At 45.2% G+C, this 17171-nt stretch overlaps 1 protein-coding gene and 1 long non-coding RNA gene across 2 annotated transcripts in view; one reads left to right on the top strand and one right to left on the bottom strand.

Annotated features, from left to right (window-relative positions):
• The window catches only part of PARM1 (prostate androgen-regulated mucin-like protein 1), a 58876-nt gene that overhangs the window by 19243 nt on the left and 22462 nt on the right, over positions 1–17171 (top strand). The gene's annotated exons all lie outside the window — the stretch shown is intronic.
• LOC137158950 (uncharacterized) overlaps positions 4463–17171 on the bottom strand; it is a 130556-nt gene continuing 117847 nt past the window's right edge. The window contains exons 2-3 of the long non-coding RNA XR_010921507.1: positions 6413–6492; positions 4463–4782 (exon numbers count right to left, since the gene is read on the bottom strand). This is a non-coding gene — a long non-coding RNA (uncharacterized lncRNA). The remainder of the gene's footprint in view (positions 4783–6412; positions 6493–17171) is intronic.

Here is a 17171-nt window from a genome sequence, read left to right as displayed (position 1 = left end):
AGAAAGCAGCTTTTAAGTGGGGTCTGGGTAAGCGTGTTATGTATGGTAGAGGTGCTTTCTATTGGAGGAGGTAGGAAGAAATGAACTTGTGATCTAGTTTACCTATGGAAATTCAAAAGAAAACGAGTGCTTGCTGTTTCAGTGCATGCTACCCAAGGTCTACTGAAGCATTTGGGACTATGCTAGCTAAGTTATGCCTATAGTAGAGATGGTTTCCCCAAGGATGACCACAAACCAAGGCATTACGAGATGTGGACAAGCAGATCTGTGTCCACGTGAAGTCCTGTTGAAGTTGAGGGGTTGCTGGCATCTGTCTCCGTGACCCTCACTGCAGCATTGAGGCCCAAAAATAGTTCCCTAAACTAGAGCTGAGCAGGCAAATGGGCAGTATCAAATGTCATGGCCATTGCTGGACTAAGGTCACAGTTTGATGGTTTTGCAATGGACTTTCTGGTTCCTGCAGAAACAGCTGGAGGCAGGTTTAAAGAGTCTTTCACCTGCTTGTTTAGGATGAATACTTGTGAGAGGAGCTTGTGGAGTTCAGACAAGAAAGGGTCCTGGGGGTTGCCTGCCTACTACGCTGGAAGGATGAGAAGCTGCCATTATTACCACCACTGACACTGGATGCTGTTGCTTAATACTGACCGTATGTTAATGAAGTGGTTCTGCTGTTACTAGTAGAGTTCTACTTAAATCAGAGCTATTCTTAGAGGGTTTATACACGTAGGCCTGCTGGTTTTGCTCTGGCCTGTCCAGGTACAGTCTCAGTTTTGCACATGAAATTTCACCGAGCCTTCCTTCCTCGAGCTAGATAATTAGGAGACCCCCAGGGGTGCAGCCAGCCTGCTGCCATTATTGGATCTCAAAAGATTCTCTATCATGAGATGCTCATTGTCATAGGGTCTGAAAAACTGTGCTGATCTAGTGCTGCATAAGTATTTTTTCTTGCAGCACAAGATGTACTGGAAAATTGGTGTGGATTTTTTTTTTTTAACTCCTTTGTTAATGTTGCCTTCTGGCACAGGTCAGGTTTTGTCAAAACTCTTCAGAAAAGTAAGGGGGGGGGGCAAATCCAGTCCCACACCTTCTCTGCAATCACACAGGGCCCCTTGGCAGCAGATTTGATACACATGTCCACCATCTCCCTGCATACAGCACACAGGCATGGGCGATTCGTGAACCACCTGTTCGGGAAGGCTAGCCTCCAGCCCCGCCCCTTGCGCCCCCTCTCCCATCAACCCTCCCCCCACCACAGCTCGAGCACCAGGCTGCCCAGGTGGGCCCAGTCAGTGCCAGAGCACCCCACCACCAGTGCTTGGGGGCAGCTGAGCACACCTGGACCCCATACCCCAGCGCTGCCCTGCCCCAGCACCAGCCCATCCCCTTCTCCCGCCCACAGCGCCGACACAGCCCACTCCGCCCCCCCAGCTGGCCCACCCCCACTGCCTGTCACCTGCACCCCATCTCCCACCTGCCCACTTGAGCAGAGAGGGCTTCTGCTGCCAGGCCCATGTGAGTGTGATGCCGCAGGAGGGGGCGGCGCTACACCTAGCTGTCAGGGAAGGCTAAGCTTTCCCCGGGCCTTACACACCTGGCGCCTAAGCACACAGGGAAAGCATTTATCTATAATATTCCGATGCAGTGAAGCAATGAACAGGTGGTAGGGCAATGTTAGATTGGGGCCAGAGGCACTTGTGCTACATAGATCTTCACCTCATCCTCCCACACACTGCAGTCAGTCTCCTGCAGACATCCCCTCTAATCAGAGTGCCCCATCTTGTTTTTAAAAGGGACAGCTCTCCCATTAAGAAAGTAAAGACGCAACAAATATTAATGTCCAAAAAGTATTCTGCACTATAATATTTCAATAATTATAGTTATTCTGGATCCCTCACCATGACTTAAGAAAAGTTCTTTGTATATATTACAGAATCAACATTAGGGCCAAACTCATGTGCTCAAGACACTAAGTGCCAGAATTAAGATTATCAGTGCAAGTTTGATTCTGTTTCATGATGCATCTGCATTAAGCAACAGTCTTTAGTTGCATTATATTTTTTCCAGCGTGGTGGGTAGTAGGGTTTTAACCCAGGACTTTAAGATCCACCGTTCAGACTTCTTGCACTTGAAAGAAGCAAAAATGTAGGCTATTATCCTCTGTGGACCAGCCCCTAGATGGGTACATTACACACTCCCAGAGGGTTATGTGACAACTACATGAGAAAGAGTAGTGGAACGGTGGGTATCAATGTCCATGGATTCTATTCATGGTTCAGAGAGGATGGTGAAATGGTTAGAGCAGCAGTTCGACAGGACAGCCAAGCCCATAAATAAGATAAAACTCTACTCTGTCATATTGCAGACCTGGACTCTATCCCAGAATAAAGACATGAGGACTTAGTCAGTAATAAGAGTTGTGAACTGCACAGAACTAATGGCACGTGGTAGAAGTGGCAACACACAATCCCAGTGCACCTTCCCCTAGGCCAAAGGCTGGTTCCTGGGGCCACTGTCTCACATAGAAGAGTTCTTCTTCGAGTAGTGTCCCTGTGGGTTCTCCATTCCAGGTGTTGGCACATCCTCACGTCCTCAATTGGAGATTTTTACCAGTTTGTTGGGATCACACATGCACCGTCCCCGGTCTCACGGCGCCATTGGCGCCCTTTTTGGTGCACGTGACCCTACCCCCCCTCAGTTCCTTCTTAACCATCTGCAACGAAGCCTCCAGCAGTTCTTCATAGCTTGCTCAACAAACCTTTAATAGTTAGTTTTTCTATAGAAATTTTAGTCCGTTTACTCTTAAGTTAGTCTAGTTAACTCTAATTCTTACCTGTTTAAAAAAATTTCCACTTACCTTTCCCTTTAGGTTAAGTTAGTTTTCCCCTTCCCCGGGACAGTGCACTGTGCCAGGTTCACCTGGCTTCAAACGATGCACCTCCTGCAGGGACACATGCCAGCATCTGATGGGCACGCAAAGTGCATCAGATGCCTGGTGAGGGACATCTCGCAAAAATGTCCCCATTGCAAAACTTGAAAGCCAGAGCCAGACTTGATAGAGACCTGCGGCTGAAGATCATCCTCCTGGAGAGATCACTGAGGCCTGCTTCTGACCCTCTCCAAGGCAAATCCTCTTCACAGGCTAATCCCAGCAGAAAAAGACATAACTCTACCTGGCACTGACCATGGCAAGAAGAGGACGTCACCACACGCAATGGGCAAAATACTCTGTATCAAAGAAGCTATGGGTGCCTCAGGTACACCAGCCATGGTGGCACCAAAGGACCCTCATCACTCCAGCATGGAGCCAAAAGGCAAATCTGAGCAGCCCCACTCTGGGCTAACAGTCCGCAAAACAGTGAAAACTAACAGTCCGCAAAACAGTGAAAACTAACAGTCCGCAAAACAGTGAAAACCGCCATAATCTTGGTGCCGACAAACCCCAGCACCCGCCAAGCTGGCCACATCTGTACCAATGACATCCTTAGTACTGATGGCACCGAAAACCACGCCAGCACCTTTCCCCAGCACAGAGCCTATAAGGGCACCCACAACACTGGCACTGAGAAAACATACAGAGAAGCATCGGCATCATGAGCACGAGGAGGAATTCCTAACACCTTTCTCTCTATCCCCGCTATACAGCACGGATACCTCCCAAGTGCATTTCACCCAGGATGAGCCCATCTCTCCCATATCGTTCTCTAGCAGTGATGAGCATGACAGGGAAGAGGCTAGATTCTCTCCGCAACATTCTTCACCCAATGTGCAGACAGTCAAATGCTGGCCACATCTTAGACCTCCAACACATCCATGGTTTGGGTCACCCATTCCCTACTGTATGCAGTGGCCCAGATGGGATATGTGCTCTATGTACTCTACATCTTACAGTAGACCATCGACCTCTCTGACAGAACCAGGTCACCAGCAAGATCCATCCCAACTGGTGTTGAACTACCTGAACTTTTGGAGAAAGTATGCAGCAGGAAACACCACCACCTGCACATAACTTATCCTCCTCCCCAGACCAGGCTATAATACCCTCCGCCTCCCACTACTGCTGATGATTTCAAGCAGTTCCAGGAGCTGTTTGAGAGTGGCAGACAATCTAGAGATCCCACTCCAGGAAGTTGCAAACCTTAGCCTCTTCCAAAATCACTCTCCCTGTGGACAATGCCCTCATGGAACCAACCAATAACATCTGGCAAACGCCAGCCATTATTCCCACCCCATCTGCAAAAGGAATGACAAAAAATATGTCCCTGCTAAGGGCACAGAGTTCCTCTTTACCCACCTAGCACCTAACTCCCTAGTTATAGAGGCAGCTAATCAGAGGGGTAAGCACACCACAAGATAAAGATGACGAAAGAATGGACTTACTTGGCAGAAAGGTATACACTTCAGTAACCCTACAGCTAAGAATGGCAAATTACGCAGCATTGTTATCCAATTATGACCACAGCACTATGCAAAAATGTCAATTTATTGAACACATTCAATCCCCCATAAAAGCATTTCAACCATTTCAATCCCCCATAAAAGAGGAACAACTGGTCACAAGGACTGTGTTACAAGACTCCCTTGACCTCACGGACAGAACAGTCGCAACTGCCGTCGTCATGCGCAGGGTGTCTTGGCTCCACTCCGCAGCAGTACCCAAACAGCTTCAGGCCACCATCGAGGATCTTCCATTCGACAAGGCAAAACTCTTTGAGAAAATGGACGAGATTATGCACACCATGAAAGATTCTTGGGCTACACTCCGCACCTTCAGCATATATACACCTGCAATGAGGAGAAAACCATTTAGATATCAACCTTATAACTCCAGATAACATCATTCACAATATAGGTGATATGATCCACCTCACAAAAGACAAAGACCTCAGCGACGTAGACAATCAAACCAGCAGCCATCAACATTCCAGGCTGCCCCCTCAAAGCCTCAGTTTTCAAGTTTTGGTCGAGGGCCTGCTCAACATTCCTCATTGTCCAGAGCCAAAAACTTGGACAAACACCATCCTTTTCAACCACTGATTATGTCCTTTCTACCAAACTTGGGCAAACATCACAACGGATAGATGGGTCTTAGAAATTGTCTGATCAGGATATACTATCCCCTTCATCTCCACACCTACTACCCAAACCCCTTCCCCGTCCCTTTTCAGGGACCCATCTCACGAGCATCTATTACAACAGAAGGTTGAACACTTACTGCAAATAGGTGCCATAGAATACATCCCTCCTCAACACAGGGGCAGAGGTTTCTATTCCCATTACTTCTTGACCCAAAAGACGACGACCGGAGGATGGAAACCAATTTTAGACCTCAGAAAACTAAAGAAGTCCATAAAGGTGCAAAAGTTCAGGATGATCACGGTCTACCATAATACTAGCACTGGAACAGGGGGACTAGTTTGCAGCCCTCAGCCTTCAAGACTCATTTTCACGTCACTATTCATCCTGCATGCAGAAAATTCCTGACGTTTACACTAGGAATCAATCACTACCAATACACGATGCTACCCTTTGGCCTCCCCACTGCCCCAAGGGTTTTCTCCAAAATGCTCGTCATCGTAGCAGTATATCTACGCAGAGAAGGAATCACCATGTTCCCCTATCTGGATGATTGCTTCATAAGGGCACAAAGTCAACTGCAAGCCATTCAAGTGGTACAACGTACAGGGACACTCTTCCAGAAACTAGGGTTGATGATAAACAGCAAGGAGTTCACCCTAGAACCTGTGCAGCAGATAGAGTTCATAGGGGCATACTTAGACTCGCTCACAGCCAGGGCACCTCTACCAAGGCACAGATTTGGTGTCATAGTGAACCTGCAATCCACAATAGAGAACAGCCTGACCATAACTGTCCGCACATGTCTCCAAATGCTGGGACATATGGCAGCCACCACCTTTGTAGTGGCAACATGCATAATTACTTATGTGAGCCTTACAACTATAGCTCTCAACTGTGTACAGACCACACAACAAACACTCACTACCCAAAACAGTGGTAATGCCAAACAAAGTCAAACAATCCTTGAAATGGTGGACACAACCCACCAACTTATCAGGCGTCCCATTCACACGGGAAACACCCTCAATCATGATAATTACGGACACACCCCCATTGGGCTGGGGAGCACACCTACAAGAACACACCGTACAAGGAAGGTGGTCCCCAGATGAAACAAATCTGTACATAAACCTGCTAGAGCTATGCCCAGTCCGCAATGCATGTCTTCACTTCCTACCTATTATAGCAAACAAATCTATAAAGATAATGACTGACAACATCGCATGCATATTTTACATCAATCAACAAAAAGGAGCAAGATCCAACTCCCTACGCACAGAAGCGATAAAACTATGGAACTGGTCTATACACCTCAACATCTCAGCAGCCTACTTACCTGAGTTTCAGACCACCACCACAGACACCCTTAGCAGGCAGTTTGTCAGCAATCATGGGTGGGAGTTACACAATGAAATCCTGAAAAATTTTTCAACAATGGGGTCACCCCAAAATCAGTCTATTTGCCACAATGCAGAACCTCAAATGCCCCTACTTCTACTCAAGAGCGGGATTAGGAAAAAGATAAATGGGGGATGCATTCCTCCTCAACTGGAATGTGGACCTTCTCTGTGCATTCCCACCCATCCACTGACACCCAGAACCTTACACAAAATACACAAAGACAAAGTGAGAGTAATAATGATAGCTCCATCGTGACCCAGACAAACATGGTTTACTTACCTGATGCAAATGTCAGTCTGCACATCAATCTCTCTCCCACTATTCAAGGCTCTCCTATCTCAGAACAAGAGGCGTACCCTTCACCCAGACCTGAAGAAGTTACATCTGACAGACTGGCTCCTAACTGGTTCCGCCAAGCAGAACTACAATGTTCAAAACCAGTAAAACATATTACTAAACAGCAGGAAACCTGCTACAAGAAAAACCTACTTTCAAAAATGGCATAGATTCACTTCATGGTGCCAACTGAATCAGGTCACTGCCACAACTGCACCAATCCCAATCATACTTCATTATCTTCTCAGCCTAAAAGAAGCAGGGTTATCAATTAACTGTCTCAAGATACACGTGGCAGCCATCACCACCTTCCACAACCACATCGATGACAAAACAATCTTTACACATCCAATTGTGAAATGTTTCATGACAGGTAAATGGAACGGATACCCAGATATAAGTCCCCCACAATTTCATAGGAGCTCAATCTATTCCTAAAAACCATCACTAAGCCACCATTTGAACCACTAGCGATGTATTCCCTAATGTATATGCAAATGGAAGTGTCATTCCTAGTAACCATCACATCGGCGCAATGTGCAGGCGAACTCTGAGGACTCATGGCCCATCCCCCATACACAATCTTCCACAAAGATAAAGTGATCCTTAGACCTCACCCAAAATTTATTCCTGAAGTCACCATTCCATCTAACTCAACCTATTCACTTACCTACATTTTACCCAAAACCCCACAACAATGCACAGGTGGCAACCCTCCATACACTGGACGTCAGGCGGGCTATAGCGTTCTACCTGGAAAGAACAAAACCATTCAGGAAATCCCCCAAACTGTATCAATTGCAGAACGCTCCAAAGGGAAAACCATAGCCACACAGACTATCAAAGTGGATTTCAGGTTGCATCCATACATGCTACACACAAACAGGTGTAGCACCACCACCACAAGGGGTCAGAACACATTCTACCAGGTCGGTCTGTACGTTCACAGCCATCTTGTGCAATGTACCAATCATTGCAAAGCAGGTACCTGGGCCTTTGTCCACACATTCACGAAACATTAGAACGTTGCCCAAGCACCACAAGCCGATGCGGCAGTTGGACTTTCAGTACTCTCCTCCATACAGCCTTTCAACTCCGAAGTCCCTCCTGCCAACCGAGGGTACCACTCGGGAGTCGCGTGGAGTGGAGCACCCACAGGGCCACTATTTAAAGAGGCGGCAAGGGTTACTCACCTTTGTGCAGTGACTGATGTTCTTCGAGACGTGTGTCCGTGTGGATGCTCCACTACCCACTCTCCTACCCCCTACTTCAGAATCTAGTGATAGGGCTCCACGGTAGAGAAGGAACAGAGGGGGTCGGGTGGTGCACTGGCGCCATAAGACGGGGATGGCACACGCGCAACCCAGACGAGCATTGCTGGTAAAAATCTCCCATTGAGGACATGAGGACGCACCAAAATGCCTCGCATGGAGCACCCACAGGAGGACACATCTCGAAGAACCTCAGTTACTGCACAAGGTGAGTAACCCTCTCTTCACCTGCCACAGGCTGCCACATGTGAATCACTCAAGAGGCATGACGTTAGGACTGCATTGGAAACCATACAACCCTGCCTAAGCTCCCCTACAGCCTGTGCCAGCATGACCGGGCTCAGTAACAAAACCCAGTGTGGATTCTCTGGGGGCATCCTTCTCTGTGCAGCTGCAAGCTTTGGTAGCAACAGGGAAGGGATGTCCCAAGATGTTACGGGGTCGGTGAAGGTGGTTAGGTGATAGACAGCATCCACACCCCTCTACTTGGGTATTACAGCGTGCTAGGTGCTTTACAGGCAAGGCAGGCCCTTCCCCTATCTGCTTACAGTCCTAATCCACAAATCCAGAGAGGAGAGAGAATGGGACAACGCAAAATACATCCTCCTTCCTCCCTCCCATTTGTTTTCTTTGTATTTTTATTTCTCTTTCTTTAAATACAGAGCACTCAAGGCTCCCTAAAAATTAGACTTAGATCACCTAGGCTATGTCTTCACTGATGGCGGCAAATTTGCCACCATCAGATTGACTTCTCTGGATTGACTGAGCGGTCAGTGAAGATCTGCTCAGTCAATTCCGAAATCGACGTATTAAGACCACCTCAAGTGGTGTAGCGCTGCGTTGACAGGAACACTGTTCCTGTCGGCACAGTGCAGTGAAGACAGCATGCAGGACAGAAGCAGAGAAGTCGACGGGAGTTACGCAAGTTTTTTGCATAGCTTGCGTAACTCCGGTCGACTGCCACTGAATCTCCAAGGTAAATGAAGACAAGCCCCTAGTGACCATGCAGCAGCATTAAAACAAAGACACAGCAAACCTACCCAGCTAGCCAATAAATCAGAGCAACAGACTGTTTATTAGGTATTTCTGCCTTGACTGCTTTGCCCAGTTATTTGCTAGACTGTGTCTTTTAGCTGCTGAGTTTGTGCTTGCTTACTTTCTGATACAGCTTCCCCTCCTCCCCCACCAAGCCTCATCCATTATTCTGTATTACACACAAAAACGACATTAAAAGAAAGCCCCGATTGCAAAAGTCAAATGCTCCAAAGTAAGGAAATGCCTGTATTCTATTGCCTGTGCCACTTTTGAAGTTCAGCAGCATTATAAGCGACTGAAAACAGGACCTTCTACTGAGAAGCATTGACCAGTGTTCACCATGATAGCACTACCAACTCCACCTAGAATACATGTTTGTTTCATTACTCATCCTTTTTCCATTTCATCTGTATTGTAATATGAATATTTGTTCATATTTAGTAGGGTTCTTTCCCTTTGTCCACTGGAGCCCTGGCTAACATCATGGAGAGTGCTACTGTAATATGGTTCATGGACATCTCCTTCATGGCATCACTATTTCTTGTACTTAACTAGGCAGTATTCTGAGGGCTAAGAATCTCAGAAGGATTTCACCAGCCCTATTTTATGTTGCATTGTGAAAAAGCCACTTCGCTTGTTTAAATCCATGCACACCTATATTCAGGCATACCAACTGATACAAACTGCTATCACATCCCAACAGGAGTCTGGCTAATGACTTGGCATTCATTTTGAGTGAAAACTTGTTCCTTCTGAGCCATATTTAAGACATTACCCAGCTTCTCTCTGACAACCGTTCCATAGCGGCATTATAAAAATGAAGCTGCAAAGACATGACAGATATTGATTTTTAACACACCTACATTAACATCATGTAGTAAAGAATGTGTGGCTGCTGCTTGGAGATATGCAATCTAACAACTGTAGATATGCACTAATGAACCTGTGCTCAAGTTTTGTCACAAATCGGCACACTAAGAGGGTGTTCTCCAAGCAATTCTAAATATCTGCCTAGTTATTCATGTGCAAAGAGAGCCTGAACTGCCTTTGTCATCCCAGATTCTTCTAGAGCCTTTTAATAAGCACAATGCTTCAATTAAATTGTTTATCAAATGCTCCGAGTATCCCAGGAAGTGTTCATGATTATACAGCAATGAGAGGACTTATAGCCTGTGTCATCACCAGAGGGCTACGCAATCCAGTCTGACATTCCTTTCAGTAGAGGACAGTGATACATACATTGAAGAGGACAGACAGACGAGTTCTGTAGGGGAAGCCTCATGTACAAGCATTGCAGAAGGCCAACCTCAATACCACTCCAATTAAATCTCCTGCTGGGAAACTCCCATTAAAAGGTCAGTTTCACAGGGCCAGAAATGCCCTGGGAGTGACAGAGGATGGGCAGAGTCCCTACCCAGTGACTCATGCACAGGTGGGAGATGGAATTAGGCTGTATTCTCTCTGCCCAGTGGGATTGGAGTGGTTCTACATTACTAACACAAAAAGGTGCTCTAACCGTGCTGAAAACCTACCCAGCAGGAACAGGGCTGGGGGCATAGCCTCTTCCTCTTAAGCACCCAGTGTCATCTGGAGAAGACAGTATATGCTACACCTTTTCACGAGATGTAGCTAGCCTAAGGGCATGAATGTCCTCCCTGCACCTCCATCGTCTCACTCCCTGCCTGGTTTGGCTCAAAGAGCTTAACTTCTACCCATAATATTTACACCAGTACATTACTATTTCCTGAACTCCCTGACTGGAGCCCTGTAAGACTAGCACTGTAAATAGACAGTTGCAGCAGGTGACTACCCAAGAAGGGGAGAGGCAACCACACCACAATCTAATGCATTCCCCCTTGCTTGTTCTAGCTGTATTTCTTTGCCTCTTGTGAATCCATTTAAGAGGAGAGGCTTAGCTGGAGACTCTCACATTTGGATGAAAACATTTCACTTAATATTACAGACAAAGTGAGGGAGGGAATATCTGTTTTTGGGACCAACTTCTGTTGGTGAAAGAGAGAAGCCTTTGAGCTGATAGAGCACTTTTTCAGATAGGAAATGGTGATCAAGTCACAGACAATTCATATACAGAGAAAGGGGCTACCGTCAACAAAATTGTTTGGCTCACACAACTCTGAGTAAGTCACCCAGTCAGGAGATGAAACAAATTAAAAGTGGGTCACTGTCTTATCACATGGGCTTTGTTTGCTATGGCAGAACTCCCATTATTTACAATTTGTACAACTTTGTTTAGAATCACTCTTTCACACAAACAATGTCACTCTAGTTTTCAGCCAGTATTTTAACCCAGGCTGAGAGAGCTTTATTTCTGGCAGGTATATAATCTCCAGAAGTAGAATCATAGAATATTAGAGTTGGAAGGGACCTCAGGAGGTCATCTAGTCCAACCCCCTGCTCAAAGCAGGACTAACCTCAGCTATATCATCTCAAGTGTTTCAAAAGAGATCAAATAAGACTAAGGACAAGCCTACACTAAAAAATTAAGTCAACCTAAGTTAGGTCAACGTATGACCACAGAAGTAATTAAATAGCTTTTGCATGTCCACACTATGCTCTTTGTGTTGGTGGTGCTTGTCCTCACCAGGACCGCTTGCACCAATTTAATTGTCAGACGTCTACACGCGGGAGATATGCAAGCTACGTAGAGACTTCATAACTTCTACTACCACAGTATCTTCAGTTTGCTGCGCCGATGGGAAATGACGCAGCGTTACTCCACCTGGTAGATAGAGTAGTAGCATTACTCCACCCGAGGTGGATTAGTAGCGTTGATTTCTGGGTCGATTGAGTGGGTCTCCCTTCCACTCAATCGATCCGGATAGATCAATCTGACAGCAGTTAATTCACCGCCATCAGTGTAGACATAGCCTCAGTGTGGGATGGTTTCCGAATGGCGGCAGCAACAACAATCTAATTACGTCAACCTAAGCGCTACGCCTCTCGCAGAAGCAGAGTTAAGTCAGCATAAGTGGGTACATCAGTGGGAGCTACATTTTAGCCCTTAGAGTTAGGTCAACGTAAGCTGGCTTACGTCAACCTAATTCTGTAGTGTAGACCAGCACTAAGTGGAATTCCATTAAAGTGTATGAAAATAATTCAACATACCTAGGGAGGAAAGGGTTACATAAAGCTGCACACACACTCATTAAGAAAAGTAATATACATATTGGAAAGAAAATTAAAAATCTGTGTAGGTGCAGTCTTTGTAATTAAATTACCAGTGTGAATATGTTCCAAGAGCATAATAATTTGTCAACAGGAGTGCAAGCATAAGTTTTTCTAACCGATGTCATTGTAGTTCCAGCAGAGGCGATGACCTAGAAAAACCTCATCATCCACATTTAAAGCCTGCATCAAGCTATCTATTCTTGTTGGCAAAAAGCAGATGTGCTTAGGCAGATGGTACACTCTGTATAGGAAGCTTCTTACTCCACTGCTGCCCTCCTAACCAATTATAATTGCCAACTACAATCCCATTCTAGAACCAGTGTAAAATTGTGCCTGAGTTTTTCTAAATTGACCTACAGGAACTAGATGCCCAGCTCACACCAAAACTCTTCAGGTGCCTAACTCCCTTTGGTGAAGCTTACTTATTTAGCCTTAAAAAATATAGTTTTATAGAAATCTCTTTAGAGATATTGGACTACTTGATTTAATTATGCCTTTCTTGCTACTTTTCAAGACTCTGCTGCCAACCATTACCAATGCAGTATTAGGACAATATGAATAATTTAATTCAGCTTTTAAAAAAAAAAAAAAAAAGTGTCTGTAATAGTTCCCCATTTTAAGCCTAAAGCAAATATTTGCTAGTAGAATTCAGGGAACTACACACCTGGCCTCATCAGCTACCAAGCACCCCATACAGGATCAGTAAGTGAATGTATAAATTGTGTGACAATACGCACCCACCTATGCGACCATCAAGCTGTGTACATGTAGGTGTCATGATGTGGATGCTGTGACCACTGACACTCAGAGGTCTTTTTTCCCCCCAGCTCTTTGGGATTCATTGGAATGCCGTGCCACATCCATCACAGACAAACACTATGAAATACATGAGTCCAAGAGGCCAGAAACCAGTTGTAAGAACTCCCTCCCTTAAGATGTAAATGTTGCACAAACATTGGCTCAATTGATAAATATCCTCTAAAGACTCGATTTTCAAAGAAATAACTTCAGCTTCCTCTTTATGAGAGCATTTGAAGTTATTAAAATATATCATTCCCACATTTAGGGCACAAGCTGTTCTAGCTTAATGATGGGCATACAATTTTCAGCAGCGGGCTGTATTTCCTTGTCTAGCAGAGGGATGCTAATAGCACAGTTCTCAGTAGACACTGGTAGGCAGTGACCCCCTGTGCTAAAAATTGTCAGGAGGCCAGTTGGCTGAGTTTTTGAGCAGCTTGTAAAGAACAGAATGCACAGCAATTTAATGACTGGAAGTCAAAGAAAAGAATGGTACATGAAATCCCTTGATGTTTTCATGAAGTCTTGAGCAACTAAGTAGAGGGAAGGGGATATTCTGAACAAATAGCTGTCCTGAGACAGTGGAGGACATGTCTGGGTGTTTTTACCAGTTGTAGACATGAGGCATCTTTAAGAGCGAAGGCATTTTCTCCATCTTTCTGTGAGTTGAAGTTGCAACTTAGTGTACATTTTGCATTCAGTGAAGGTGTTCTTGGATCAAAGGGCTGCTGTATTCTAGCAAAGGTTGTTTGACGGTGTGCATATAATCAGGCACTACAATCTGTGCAATTTCTCTGTAGTTAGCCCTGGATTGATTACAACCTTCCTGTTCACACTTCGGAGCTGGGATAGTAAGACTTTTCACAAGATAGGTTGGCACCTTCCTACGGTTTATAATGAAAATGCCTCTTTCATTAAAAGTGCTATTGCAAATGCTTAGTATAGTGATGCTGGCTGTCTACTACCTCCCTTGCAGACGTACCATCTCAGAAAGGTGAGTGTGTGACACTGTGCTAACTAAAAAAAAGGGGGGTTTTCCAACCAGTGTGCTGCTGGAGCATCGAAGGTCAAGGCACAGCTTTGTGCAAGTCCCTGCTGCGTCACGGTTGGCACAGAACTGGAGTTGCAGTAGCTTCTCAGCAGTAGGGTCTGGTAAATGTGGGCACAAATTAACTTCTGTGCAGAGGTAAGAGGAGAGCAGACAACAATTAAAGTTCTTTTTCAAAACAAAAGGAAAGTTAGTGGGGGAGATGTGATTTGTCTAGCAAAAAAAAAAAAATTACACTCAGCAAATTTACGGAAACCATTGCCTTGTGTTACACACTTAGAATTGGGTAGCCAGCAGTAGTTAATGGGCCCATTGCACGGAAGATAAGTCAGGGCAGACTATGGCCACTGTATTTAGCTCAATGCCAGAAATGTTGATTGGGTTTAAGCAAAGGATCCTGTATTGACACCCTTGAGGTCCTGTTTCTTTTTACACTTAGTATCATTTAAAAATAATCACTGTCAATCACACTTCCATTTTGCTAATTGGATGCACCTTTCTAACCACTTAAAGAATTACAACCCAGTTAAAAAGAGAGCCCTTTTCCTTGATTATCCCAGTAAGGTATTCTAGCATTTCCTGTCACTGTTTCATGGAGCGTGGCAGTAACTCTCAGGAGCGCGGTGGTATATCCGACCACAGCCTGAGGCCTGGCCTACACTTACCGGCAAATTCAGCAGCAGTTGATGGGAGTACATAGAGTAGCTTGCGTATCTTCCATCAACTTCCTAAAGTTGGTTCTGTGTGCCGTCTCCACTATTCTGCGCTGACGGGAAATGTGTTCCTGTTGATGCAGCATTACTCTTTTTCCAGCAGTGGATTTATTAAGTTGATTTCCGGATCAATTGAACAAATCTTTATTTCCGCCCAGTCGATCCCAAAGAATCAATCTGATAGCGGCACATTTGCCACCATCAGTGACGACATGCCCTGAGATAAAATGCTAACACATGATGCATCCAGCCTTCCCAGGAGTTCTGACATAGCCACACCAGCCAGCTTAGTTCTTCTATCCGAGATCACATTGGATTATATACATAGAATGGCCCAGCTGTGTTTGCCTGTCTTACCAGTGGATTTGTTGCATTAAATACTAGTCTGACTTCCTTCTACCAGTGTAAATATGGACTATTAATAGCTGTTACCTCCTGTGTTTTTGGTTTACCATACATGTAGGTGTACGAGTAGCTGTTTATATCACATAGTGGTGTAAAAGCTGCATGTCCTGTGCATCTACCCGCTGATTCAGTTCTGAGCATTCCTACTGCTGCCCCGTGTTTTACACGGAAAGTTGGATACCTGAGACTGGAGGCAGGAGCCAGACGCAGATGAAACGTCAGATCACTATCACACATCTCGCAATATTTGGTGTTTCTCTGGGAGCACCAGCTTAGAGTCAAGGAACTATTATCAGACTCTCAGCTTTGTTTTATGTTTCTCTAGCCCTCTTCATTGCAGAGGGTAGCTTGAAAACATGAACAGAGTGCATCTTAAAAACACAAACCAGAAGGGAAATTTAAAAAAAAAAAGTTTTAAATTTCATGATTTTTTTGGCCCATCTTAAGGGTTTCTTACAGCCTGACTCATGATTTTTGAATGCTTGGGGTTAGGCAAAATACTGTATCTGCTTGGCTGGATTTTGGAGAGAGATGTGTGTTTGTACAGGGCTACCAGTAAGGGGCCATTCTCAAGTGGGGCTTCTAGGCCTTACTTTTACAAATACTGAGGGTCGTCAGCAATCCCTCGATTAGAGGATGATCTCTACCACAAATTTACATACGAGTCCTGAGATGCCTGTACCAATTGCTGGTGGATCTGTGGAGTTCCAGGATTGGACTCCTGAGGCATTTCTTAGCAGGTGAATTGCCTGCTGGTAGAAAGTTCTCTTTTTCCTTCCTTCTCTCTTTTCAGCTTTGAGGGCAAGATGCTTCTCCTTGAAGCAAGCCACTGCCTGATGGAGTATATGGCATCATTGATTGGTCGGTTGGTAGCTTGCTCCTCCCAGCATATGATGTCCAAGTCAGTTTTCTTAAGATATGCTTTCAGTGTATCTTTGTAGCGTTTCTTCTGAGCAACGCAAGATCTTTGACCATAGGCAAGATGAGAGTAGAGAACTTGTTTTGGGAAGTGAAAATCTGGCCTCCGCACACAATGTCTAGCTCAGCGTAGTTGGTGCATAAGGATCACTGCTTCAATGCTGGTGACATTAGCTTCATTGAGGATGCTGGTATTAGTGCAGCGATCTTCCCACTTGATGCAAAGGCTCTTCTGGAGGCATCGTTGGTGATATCTCTCCAGATTCTTAAGGTGTTGTCGGTAGGTCACCCAGGTTTCGCATGCATAAAGGAGTATAGGGATGACAACTGTCTTCTAGACTTGGATCTTGATGTCCTTCTGTAGGTCACGATCTGTGAAAACGCATCAGAGCAATTTCCCAAAGGAAGCACTTGTGCATTGGATCCTGTGCTGAATCTCACTGTCAATTTTTGCATTTTGAGAGAGTTGGCTACCAAGATAGCAGAAATGCTCGACTGTCTCCAAAGTCTGTCCATTGACAGTAAATTTGTGGTGGATCCATGTGCAAGACCTGACGCAGGCTGACAGAGCAACTTCAATCTTCCTGACATTAAGTGAAAGTCCTAGGCTTTGGTAGGCTTGTGCAAAAAATAAAAAAATAAAAATAATCCACCGTGGACTGAAGGTCACACTCAGTATGCGCCAGGATAGCACAATCAGCATACTGAGTCCATTGGCTATGTCACCCGCCATCATCAAGATTAGTTTGATGGAGAATGATGCTGAGATTCAGGGCCTGCTCGACCGGAAAAGAAAAGCTCATTGCATATGGCAAAATGATACATCACACCAACAGAAAAAGAATCATATAAGCAACTCAAGGCTGAAGCCCAAAGGAAAATTTGCGATATCAAAAATAGGTGGTGGTGAGAAAAAGGCCAAGAAGACTGAGCTCTACGCTGATAAACATGACGAGATTTTTTTCAGGCAACAAGGGCCAT

Source organism: Emydura macquarii, unplaced genomic scaffold (genome assembly GCF_026122565.2).
Source record: "Emydura macquarii macquarii isolate MOO-44397 ecotype Brisbane River unplaced genomic scaffold, CSIRO-AGI_Emac_v2 contig_1790, whole genome shotgun sequence".
In the NCBI taxonomy this organism is placed as follows: Eukaryota; Metazoa; Chordata; order Testudines; family Chelidae; genus Emydura; species Emydura macquarii.
The sequence above is the reverse complement of the archived record's forward strand: the minus strand, read 5'-3'. Positions and strand labels throughout refer to the sequence as shown.